At 47.7% G+C, this 12,035-nt stretch overlaps 1 protein-coding gene across 6 annotated transcripts in view; it reads left to right on the top strand.

Moving 5' to 3' along the window:
- Pknox2 (PBX/knotted 1 homeobox 2) overlaps positions 1 to 12,035 on the top strand; it is a 262,847-nt gene that overhangs the window by 169,988 nt on the left and 80,824 nt on the right. The window contains exon 5 of one of the 6 annotated variants that reach the window (XM_040730296.1): positions 9,162 to 9,427. The exons of the other annotated variants lie outside the window; for them this stretch is intronic. The gene's annotated coding sequence lies outside the window, so the exon portion shown is untranslated. The remainder of the gene's footprint in view (positions 1 to 9,161; positions 9,428 to 12,035) is intronic. 6 annotated transcript variants of the gene reach the window in all.

Raw genomic sequence — 12,035 nt, 5'->3', positions numbered from 1 at the left:
ATGTGTGCCTGAGGTTGATTAGAGGACAAAGGAGGGGCTCGAAATATGCAGACCAAGGGCTCCAGTGTCTCTCCTCCTTGTACTCATGCTGGGTGTTGGCTCATCCCTCAGAGATGCAGAGATGCATGGTCAATCTCTGTGTCCTTAGCAGGCACCATCAATGCTCAGAGCTGGGGAAAGGGGTACCCCAAACTGCAGGTGCTTTCCCATGTGGGAACTTTCTGAGTCCTGTTGAGTAAACATGAATTCTAGTCTATCCCCATGGATCAGTCGAAGCACCCAGATGGTGTCGCACTATGAAGAGGGGTTGGTTCCCTACTCAAACTCAAGAAAGGAGCAGCACACATTGTTTCCTCAATGGGGGAAGACATGTCAGCATGTGTTGATTGGAGTCCTTGAATTCTGCATAAACTCACATCTTAAATTGACCCAATAGGGCTGGGGCAGTGGTGACGCATGCTTTTAATCCCAGAACTAGGGAGCCTAGCTGGATCTCAGTGAGTTCAAGGCCACTCTGGTCTACAAAGTTCCAGGACAGCCAGTACTGTTACACAGCGAAACCATGTCTCTAAAGACCTAAATAAATAAATATAAAAAACAAATAAGTTGACCCAGTAGAGGCTCAGTTCCTAGCTGGGCTATTTGTTGGTTGCAGTACTTGGGCAAGCTCTAGACCTTGGGCCTTTTATCATCATTGCCCTTGTTACCCTCTCCCTTTCTTCCCCAATCCCACCTTTTCTCCCTTCCTCCCTTTCTTTCTTTGATTGTTTTCTAAGAGAGGGTTTTAGTTATGTATCCCAGGCTAGCCTCCATCTCCTTCCCTATCCTCCCAAATGCTGGGGCTACAGGTACAGACCCAGGTCATCACTCTCTATGTAACCGCAGCAGAAGTCTGTCATAGGACTTTCATGACAATGACCTCACAGTTTTGGTGCATGGAGAAATGCTCAGAAAACATCACCTCTTGTCAAAGGCAGCTCCAAGGTACCTTCTGCCTACGCTGAATCTGTTTCTTTTGAGCTATCATGGACTCTAAGCAAGGAGGGTCTGGCCTCAGTTCTCTAGCCGTCTCCGAAGTCCAGCCATCTGCCTACTTCCCCAAAGCCCAGCCAGCAGTTCTAAATGCTTTCCCCATGAAAGTTCTCAAGAGCTCAGCGTCAGGCTCCTAGTCTAGTTTTCTACTGTTTACTAGGTGTTCTGTCTCATTATGGGCAGTTCTGTTTTCTAGCCATTTCTTCAACTGGTGGCTTTTCCTCAGCCTTGTTGCTCTCTGGGCCCCAAGTAAGTCTATTGTCTGTGAACGAAGATAGTGAGCCAGGGGCCCTCTAAGAGGCCTTCCTCAGCTCTCCTCCACCAAACCTCTGTGTGGATGCTATTCATCTTCCAGGCAGCTTCACCTAGGCCAGTCTGAGCTAACACTTGCAGACAAGAGCTCACAGTTTCTGAAAGTCATGGTCTCACACACCAGCAGTCCCAGCCCTGGAGAGACCAAGGCAGGGGGATTGCCACCTTGAAGCCAGCGAGGGCTACATAGTAAGACCCTGTCTTAAAACAACAACAATAATAATTATAACCCAATATTTGATGGTATTTCCTAGTATATAGTATTACATATTATATAGTAATACTATGTGTGCTTATAAATTTAAATCTTAACAGTGTAAAACATTTACAAAATAATATATAGTATTGTATACAATGCAATTATACACAATCCCATATGACACTATATATGCTATTTAGTATATAACGTATGTACTATATTCTATGTATTATACCATATAATATGTAGCATTATCTATCATATGTGCTACTCTAGATTTATATATATATATATATATATTAAAGTTCTAAGTTCAAACCTCTTTTCTCTTTCCTCCTTTTTTTCTATTTTCCTTTTGATATTTGCGATTTTGAGGAAGATTCTCACTATAACTCCTGGCTGGATTGGAACTCACTATTGTAGATCAGACTAATCTTGAACATACAACATTTCTCTTCCTTCTGCCCACTGAGTAATATTCCAGACAGGCATACTCCACAATGCTTGACCTTTCTCTTTCATCTTAATGACATTCCCTATATTTTTATTTTTAATTTTGCAGTGAATAGTCATGGAAACTCTATACTCTATATTATGATCCTATATGCTATTATGGTATATAAAATATAATGCTTTAAAATGTTTTAGACCTATTTATTTTATATTTTATTATATGTAATTGTTTTGCTTGTATGTATGCATGTGTACCACATGCCTGTCTGGTGCTTTCAGAGAATTGGATCCCCTGGAAATAGAGTTATGGATGGTTGTGAACTATCCTGAATATGCTAGAAAACGAAGCCAGGTCCTCTGCAAGAGCAATAAATGCTCTTAACCATCTTTCCAGCCCCAAATATAATGCTTTAAAAATACTCTGTGTAATATTTATTATATATCTAAAATAAATATAGATATATGAATAAAATTTGCCAAAGCATGGTAGTACATGCTTATAATCCCAGCTCTCAGGAAGCTAAGGAAAGGTCAAGAATTCAAGACCAACCTGGGCTACATAAGGAAGCCCTGATTTGGGGAGTGCCAGCCTACAATCCCACAACTAAGAGAGATATGCATGGTAACCCAGAGAAGGGGAATAGGGCAGAATCTTCTGAGGGGATTGGGAGCACAGAGGAGGATGTGCTGAGGGGTGAGAAAGCTGGGAGAAGAGGAGGGGAGAGGAGACTTGGGGGAGCAGGAAAGTTGAGTCTGAGGAAGAATAGAGGAGAGCAGGATCAGAGATTCCATAATAGAAGGACCCATTATAGGTTTGAAGAGAGATCTGGCACTAGTGAGATGTCCAGAGATCTACAAGGATGACACCAACTGGCAATCTAACCAATAGTGGCGAGGCTACCTTAAATGCCCTTCCCTGATAACGTGACTGACGACTTCCTTGTGTGCCATCCTAGAGCCTTCATCCAATGGCTGAAGGAAGCAGAAGCAGACACCCACAGCTAAACACTGAACTGAACCCAAGGAACCCAGTTGCAGAGAGGGAGGAGTGATTAGCAAAGGGATTAAGACCTGGCAGGTGAAACCCACAAAAACAGCTGACCTGAACAATGGGGGAGCTCATGGACTCTGGACTGATAGCTGAGAGGCTAGCATAGGACTGATCCAGACCCCCTGAACTTGGGTGTCTGTGAGGAGGCCTGGGCATTCTTTGGGGCCTTGGGCAATAGATCAGCATTTATCCCTGTCAACCAGATGGACTTTGGGAGCCCATTCCACATGGAGGGATGCTGTCTCCACCTGGACACATGGGGGAGGGCCTAGGCCCTGCCCCAGATGATATGATAGACTTTCGAGATCCCCCATAAAGGGCCTCTCCCTCCTTGGAGAGTGGAGTAGATGGGGATTGGGTAAGGGGTTGGGGGAGGGTTGAAGGGGGGCAGGAGAAGAGAGGAGGGAGAGGGAACTGGGATTGACATGTGTAGCAAGCTTGTTTCTAATTTAATTTTTTTAAAAAAATGCTGGTGAAATTTTAAAAAAAGGAGGCCCTGTTTCAAAAATGAAAATGTAGTGGCACATGCCTTTAATCCCAACACTCAGGAGGTAAAGGCAGATGGATCTCAGAGTTCCAGGCCAGCCTGGTCTACAGAGTGAGTTCTAGGACAACCAGGGCTACACAGAGAAACCCTGATTTGAAAAACCAAAAAGAAAATACTGTATTTATCAGTATAACATCTAGCACTATATAAAAAAACATATACCGTTTCATACAGTGTGTATATAGTTTAGTGATAGTATAGTATCTACATTCTCTACCTTAAGACTTAGAAGATTTGCATTCTGCTGCATAAGTGTAGTTACCTCTAGATTCTGACTGGAGGTCAGTTAGAAGTCTGAACTGTGCTGGGCAGCAGTGAACACCTTTAATCCCAACATTCGGGGAGACAGGTGAATCTGAGTTCAAGGCTAGCCTGGTCTACAGAGCAAGTTCCAGGACAGCCAGGGCACACAGAGAACACTGTCTCAAAAAAACAAACAAAACAAAAAAAGGACTGAATTATATTGGGAGGCATTGAACCCAGTGTGGACATGGAAATGTCACTCAGCCACATAATCTGGGTGTGTGTTTTGACTGCAGGAAGGAGACAGATCCCCAGAGTCAGGAACAGTAGTATAATGACTCCCTCCCTGTCCCTCTGGATTTCCCTATTCAACAGAGTCATCCTGAGTGCTTCTTCTTGTGCAAATACTGTCCTTTCCTTATATGTTACAATATGCAGAACTGTTGGTTTCGCTGGAATATCACCTCTAGATATGTGTTTTTGTATTGCTGAATGGGAATTAGGGTGAGTTCTCACACAGCCAGCACTGACTTCGTCTACACCCTCGGTTGACAGCTTGACTGAGCTCAGAATTTTCCTCTCAGGCCTTTTTTGTTTGCCATGCTAAGAATCAAATGCAGGGCTTTCCACACTGGGCAGATGCTCTGCCACTGAGGAGCACCCTCGGTTCTGCCCCTTAGGTCTTCATGATGATGCTCCCTCATCATATTTCCTGCTTGTGGATATCCGTGGAAACTGTGGGCGCCATTCTTCTTCTTTTTTTTTTAACATATTTTATGTGCATTGGTGTTTTCCAGTGCGTATTGTGTCTCCTGGAACTGGAGTTACAGACAGTTGTGAGCTGCCATGTGGGTGCTGGGAATCGAACCTGGATCCTCTGAAAGAGCAGTCAGTGCTCTTAACCACTAAGCCCTCTCTTTGGGGTTCAGAACTGGTATAATTTGGGATCTGAAGCTTGCTTTGTTTTCATCTTTCTCTTCCCAAGTCCTTGGGATCCTATTGATTCTGAAGTTAACTGCTTGGCTTCAGCTCAGGGAAATTTTCATCTCATTATTTCTTTAGTCATCCACCCCACCCCCATAGTCTCTGTCTTCTCTGTAGGGCACATCCATGGCTCACACAGTGCCTGGAACCTGGTAGTTGGTTACTGAGCCTGCTATTTGGGACCTGAGTTCCAGTGATGACCCTACAGCCAGCCAACTTGCTGTCTGGCCTGGATAGATTTCTGAGAAGTCAGCGCTCCTGGTTGTTCACCTAGCTCTCTTAGCCCTCTAACAAGTAGCCCTAGAACCTGCATCCCCACTGCTTCTGAGCCAGGGCGGAAGCAGTAAAGGGAAAGCTGGGGTACAAATGAGGACAGCATGACAGCCATCCCCCTCTGCTGGGGATCACTGTTGTGAGCCCTCTATCTCCCCAGCCTCCACTGTCTTTGACCCTTCCAGACCCTCTGAAATGGGCTTCCTTACATCTTCATCTCTCTCTCTACTCATCCTGACTACTCCCCTGTATTGACTGGTTTTGTTTGTCAACTTGATACAAGCTGGAGTCATCAGAGAGGAAATGTGTCCATGAGATCCAGCCCATCGTGGGTAGAACCACACTTGGGCTGGTGGTCCTGGGTTCCATAAGAAAGCAGACTGAGCAAGCCATGATGAACGAACCAGTAAGCAGCATCCTTTGTGGCCTTATCAGCTCTACCTCCATGTTCCAGCCTTGCTCGAGTTTGTGTCCTGACTTCCTTCAGTGATGTACAGTGATATGAAAGTGTTAGCCAAATAAACCCTTTCCTCCCCAACTTGCTTTCTGGTCATGGTGTTTTGTCACAGCGATAGAAACCCTAACTAGGACACACCACCACCCCCTTTTTATAAGCTCATGCACATGTATACATCTCTTGTCAAAGAAATAATCCTAGTGGTTCAAGACTCCCATTGGGATCATTGTCTTCCTTGTACAAATCCAGGACAAGGGCTTAGCAAGTTGCCCTTCTGAGTGTCCCAGAGCAGAGACTCTGACCACATGCAGACAGGTACCTCAGAGAGAAGAAAGCACGGAGAGGCCTGCAGAGAGCAGGGTCCATCTATCCTTCTTGCCCTTGAAGGGTCTCAACTTAGATGAAAATCCTACTTCCATCCTTCCCATCCCGATGACCTCCCTCATACAGCTCAGTTTCCCTGCCTGCCTAGGTCACCCTGATCTGGACAAAGTGAGTTAAGATGCTTAAGTTCTTTACCTTTGGCAGCCTGACCCTGGAAGATGCTCAGCTCCCAGGAGATTGGTGTCTGTTGTAAGTTGGAGCCTCTTAATTGGTCCTTAAGGACCAGTGGGCAAAATTATCTTCTCCACTCTTTCTTCCATCCACTGGTCCTTGCCCTGGCACAGGGGAGGCTTATCTTCTAGGAGAAAGAAGGGGAAAGAGAGGCACAATTTTTAACTTGCTGGAGGCAGGGCTAGTTCTTTTCCATCAACATCATAATGATAGGAAATTAGTCGTCATTGCAAAGGTTCCATGTGAGTTATGCTTCTCAGACAAGTTGCTAGTGTTCAAAGAGTCTGCTGCCAATATGAAACACGTCTCCAGGTCTGTTGCGGCTGGAAGGGCCGAAGCATGACTAAAGGTTTCCCTGGTAGAAGCCAGAGGACTGCAGACTCCTTCCTAAGAGTGGGGTGAAGGGGAAGGGGGCTGGCAGGAGGAAGTCAGGAGCCAGTGGGAGGGAAAACAACCAGTGCTCTGCCCTTGTGTCTAACGGCTGCCTGCTTAAGAGGCTGTGAGATATAATGCTATTGTTGACCTCTGACAATGTCTCTATCAAATGTCCATGCAGCTTGCTGCCTGGCGTCTCTCTGGGCTGAGAAGGAAGGAAAAGGCTCAGGAGAAAGGCACAGCAGAGGGGGCTTCTGTGGAAAGAGACAGACCTTAGGCAGATATGAAAGGAAGGGTCACTTCCTAATGATGGAGTGCCCTGGCTTAAAACTCCTAATATTTACACTGAACTTTGGAAAGAAAGAGACACGAGTCTCTGCCTTTGGATCATTTAAGAATAGAAACTCTTCTTAGTAACCATGGAAAGTCCTGGAAAGCCATGGTGGGATGGCAGAGAAGGCCACATGGAGATGGACTGGCTGACTACAGGATTCCCCTTCCCCTACTCCACCTAAGCCCCAACAAGGCGCTTGAGTCCAGGTTGACCGGGAGTCACTAATAGAAGCTGGGTCAATGTGAATCAGAGCACTGCGGCATGTATGGTGAGGAACAGGCAGCCTGGGGCTTGAGCCTACAGTGTGTTTTCAGAGTTCCTCCCAGATAGGGAAATGCAGCATCAGGTTCCCAACTATGCGTCGCCTCGAGATGAGACGCAATCTTCAACCAGACACTCATTATCTCATGTTCATTCTTTGATTTTATTCTTTTCCTTCCTGATTGAGCACACAGTCCAGTGAAGAAGACTCCAGATCTGCTGCTATCAGCACGCTAAATGCCTTCCATCTTTGTCTCGGTTTTATCATGTTACGAGACCCTCCTATTCTTATCTCTGGTATCAGCACTTTCTTTTCTCATCTCCTACTCATTCATTTTTCTATAAAATAACAAGAGCAAAATGCAATCAAATATTTGCATACATTTGGACTAGCCCTGCCTGCTACCAGGATAACCGCACCAACAGGAGGGAAGAGCAGGGAAGGAAGGAGCAGCCCCACCGAGGGAAGGTACGGGAACCACACGCATTAGCTCTCACCCACATCACACACAGAAGACACCAGTGTTGTCCGCATGATGTGATTTTTAGAAGTCTGGACTACATGAAAATCAAATGACAGCCTCAGTAGAGGGTCAAGTCCAAGATGGCCGCTTGTCTCCATGAGCTCTCTGGCTTCTCTGTGCGGGGCTCCTTTCCTACGTTTACCCCGAAACGTTCGCACTGAAGGTTAAGGCCACAGCAAATGGCGGCGGTCGTTATCCGTTCCATATTGCTGTCTTACCTCCATCAAAATTAGTGACAAGGGACGGGGCTAACAAACTCGTTTGCACTGGGGTCTACATAGCAGCTGGACCTAAAGGGACCCGTTTGCTCCTTTTACACTTTAACACTAAGCCAGGGAAATGGACATGTAGCCACACACAGGCTGTGCATGAGGAGAAAAGAGACCTGTGAACTCACCCTACATCCACTTTTACCCCGCAGAAAAAACCTGGAACATGGCAGCCCTAGCCATGAGCTTATTTGTGCTGGGGAGCAAAGAGGTCACTGGGCAGGAGAGGACATGAGGTGGAGGAGGGAGTTTGTGATGGTTTAGAATTGTGTGAAGCAGCCTGCCCTGCCCTGGTGCGACATGTCTCCCTGTGGCAAGGCTCGGAATGTGCTGGCCTGGGACGGAACGGAAAGGAAGGCTTCATAGTCAAAGTGTTTGGAGCAAAACTTTGACGAAGGAATTGACAGGGCTGTGAAATATAGAATACTGTCCTGGTGGACAAGAAACATAGCAAAAACTGCAGAAGGCGCATCTTACAGGCACAGAGGACACGTTTGCCGGAAAGGGGTATGAGTCTGGCGCCCAGGAATAGACTCGCTTCCCCTCCTACCGGAGCTATCATCCTCGTCACTCTGTGAGCTGTGTCTTGGGATATCGGGAACGTAGAGTCAAGGCGCATGCCCCATTCTAACAGCAGTAAGGACCCACATGGACTCCAGCTGGACCAGAGTAGGGCCACCCACTGGTGAGAACACAAAAGCTGCTGGTGATAATCAGAGCCCAGCCCAGAGATCAGTGCTTTCCAAAAAGCTGCTTCTTGACCATTTTGGTTTTGTATTTGCTTTCTTCTTTTTCTGGAGGTGAATTTAAAGACTTGGGGCCAGGATCATCCAGCCAGAGAATATAGGTTGGTGTTTCTCAGAGAGGAAGAGGCCTGGCTGGGCCGCTGTAGAGTCTCTGGCTCACTGGGAATCTGAGACTGTCTCAGCTAACAGGCTGAAGAGGCTCTGGAGTCCAGTGCTCTGGGCTCCAGCCCTTCGCTGCCTCCCCTCCTCCTCAAGTAGGTGGACCGCCCTCAGCCCTCAGACAAGTGAAGGGAGGCAGGCAGAGCTTCAGGAAGGTAGACGTCTAGCTCCCGTCATCCTGGATCCCCAGCCTCTGAGCTGTTTGTCTCTGCTGAGTTGTGAGCCTTAGGGGCCAGGCCTGTGTTGTTTTCTCAGCTCTGTCCCCGAAGCTACTGTCAGCTCTCCACAAATAATAACAAACCTGGGAATCGAGCTTGTCAAGGGGGACTTTTTTTTTTTTTGAGTCCCTGGGTTCATCTTTAGACTTGTTTCTTTTCATGTGTGCAGACAAGAGGGAACGCGCGTGACGGTATCTCAGGAGGCCAAGCAGGATCTCCCCGGTGCGCCGGCAATCTACTGCGGCCAATACCCCGTGGAGCATCAGGCGGGCTCTCCTCTGCGGCTAGTAATCGCTGAACTGCAAAGGAAAGGGCACGATTGAACCAAAGGCCTCAAGTCCTGTCCTTTGTCTGCTCCTCTCTTTCTCCCACCGGTGGTGGCCTCAGCACCTACCCACTTCCGTGACGAGGCACTGTCATCCTCAGTAGTTTCTGGTGAGCCTTTAGCATCTGTTTTTAAAACAAAACAGAAAACGGAGGGTTCACAAATCTATTTTTAGGTGAGAGGTTCGGCTGAGGGGTGGGCAGGGAACTGAGGCCCTCACCCTAGGCCAGCAGCCTGGGCTTCCCCTTGCTTTCATTTCTGAGCACGGCAGAAGACAGAAGAGCGTTTGGGGAGGGGAAATTTTCTATAAATTGAACATCGTTGACAAAAACAAGACCCAGCTTCAGTGAGTGTGAAGAGTAAGAGGCCCACAATACCCTACTGGGGCAGAGTGGTACCCCCTTTCAGCAGCCTAACCCATCAGAAGTAATGGAACCACCTCTGCTTCCCAGCAGCAGGGAGACAAACCTTTCTCCTGGGAAAGTGCTGAGAGCCAGAGCCATGCTTCCCCTTACAGCCGACGTGCCCCCCCCCTTACACCCCTTTCTGGTTTTGTGCTGTTTTATTTTGTTTAAAGGAACCAAAGGGAGAAAAATTGCCAAGTTGTAAAGTGCTTAAGGAAGAGATGAGAATCTTCATCAAAATGCTAAAAGCTGGAGGGGAGAGTAATGTGCAAACTCTTGCCTGCTATTTATGGGATTGATTCTCAGATCAAGAAGAGGCGAGCAGTTGGATGAAAGGAATTATTGTTAAGATCCTCAGTAGGAGGATCTAATGGACAATTGCTGCTATCAGGGGGAATTAAATTGCTGTTTCAGTTTGTAAAATATATCAGCGGCTTTTTGGAAGCCACTGAAGGTGTGACAGCTAGGCAGGGAGGCAGGAGACAGATGCTCCACCACTCTGCTGAGCTGGTATCAAATGGGAGCAGGTGGGGGGGGGGCTCTGGACCCTGGTCTGTGTTTCCAGGCTAAGCTGGAGAATGGCTGAACCAGAGGAAACGTTGAGGGGAGACGGTAGTCAGTGAACTGTGGACCCTGATAATCTGGGACCTCTGCGAGTTAGAGCTGTGTGCCTCCTGGGACAGAGAATGACAGTAGGGCTCTGTGGGACACCTGCCCAGACTGGAGTCCAAGGAGATTGAGTTCTGTCCATTGAGGAGTGAGGGGATGCTGAGGGCCGTGATGAGGCACTGTGGTTCTCAGCAATCTCCAGTGCTCCCAGCAAAGCCTGGGGGCCCAACCCAAGACCCTGTTAAATCAATTTCTTTGCCTTATGGGACCACTAAGCACCCCCCCCCCAAATGCGACGGATACCAAGGGATGCCGAGTGGAAAAATAACCACTGTATACACTCCAGAGATGACTTCTAGAGCAAACTGGTAGTCGTCTCTAGACTGCGTCATAAATGGTTGTGTGAAAAAGACTCATTCGTCCACTTACATGGTGACACATAATGCTGTCCCAGATAAGGGCAAGCAACAAAGTGGTCTTTGGGGTGGAGAAAGCTGCTGTGTGGAGAGCCTTGGAAGTAGGCCTGCCCCTTGAGGTGAGGAGGCAAAGGAGGTCTGCAATACTCATTTGTTCCATGAGGCACTTAGGGCTGATGGAGAAGAGAGGGAAAAGGATTTTCACATCTCTGAAGGAATCTGCTGTGTCCCCACTCTGTTCCCTGGAGACTAGCATCATGATACTAGGGTGTGACCTGGCACCACCTTCCGTGCAGGAAACCCTAGATAGGTAACAAAGGATCGCTAACACAGCGAGCTGTTGGTGGCCAGAGGGCTTGGTGGTCTTGCTGTCATTGCTACTTCCTGCTCAGGTCTGTAGACACTTGTTGAGTGTCCCAAGCAGGATCTAGAGGAGCATTAGAGAAGGGGGCTGTCTGGCTGTGTCGTTCTGCAAGAACCTGGGCTCTGCCTGTGCCCTGGGACCTGAGTAACTGTAGAGCAAGCCAACCTTGGGACACAGAGAAGTGGAAGGATCAGGCCCGACAGCAAACCCTTCTCAGTGATTATTTCACTTATCCATCTGTTGGTGATGTGACCACAGATCCTGTGCCTGGCTTTCACGAGCCACTCTGGGCTTGGCCTGACTAAATGAAGGACTGCCGTTTGCCCCAACATCCTGAAATCAAAGGGAGTAGGAAGTGATGTCTGCTGGCTATGGCCTTCGTGTCACCACACTTCTGGTCCTGAGACTTTCTCCCGGCCACAGCTGTGCACTCATGAGTCATCTTGTACAGTGGACTCTGCAGCGTTTGATGAGCTGCGATAACTCACGGGTCAGGGTCCCGGGGTACCTGTCTTCCCCAAGGATCCCTCAGCTCCCATCATGAAGACCCTGCGTTGTCTCCCTCCTTTGGAAGCATTTCAGTCAGGAAAACAAACTTGGATGTAAAGTCCCTGTTTCACGTTTTAGAACTTTGTAGCCCGCTGGCATCTTCTTTCCACGCCACCCTCCTTTACCCCCCACTGGCCTCAGATGTGTCCTGTCCTGTTCTCTAACTCCAGCCGTCCAGCCGTCCAGCTGAGGGACCGCAGAGTTCCTGTAGACACTCAGCTTCCAGTGTGTGGTTTCTAGTCTTTACTGAGATTTACAGAGACCTAGGGCGCACTGTGTATGTGTGTGTGTGTGTGTGTGTGCACGCCTGCGTTTCTTTAGATAAATCCACAGAGTCACATGAAATCAGTGACAGGTTGACACCGTTATTTCAAGA

The sequence above is a fragment of the Mesocricetus auratus genome, unplaced genomic scaffold (genome assembly GCF_017639785.1).
Source record: "Mesocricetus auratus isolate SY011 unplaced genomic scaffold, BCM_Maur_2.0 Super-Scaffold_100022, whole genome shotgun sequence".
In the NCBI taxonomy this organism is placed as follows: Eukaryota; Metazoa; Chordata; class Mammalia; order Rodentia; family Cricetidae; genus Mesocricetus; species Mesocricetus auratus.
This window is presented reverse-complemented; position numbering and strand designations above follow the sequence as displayed.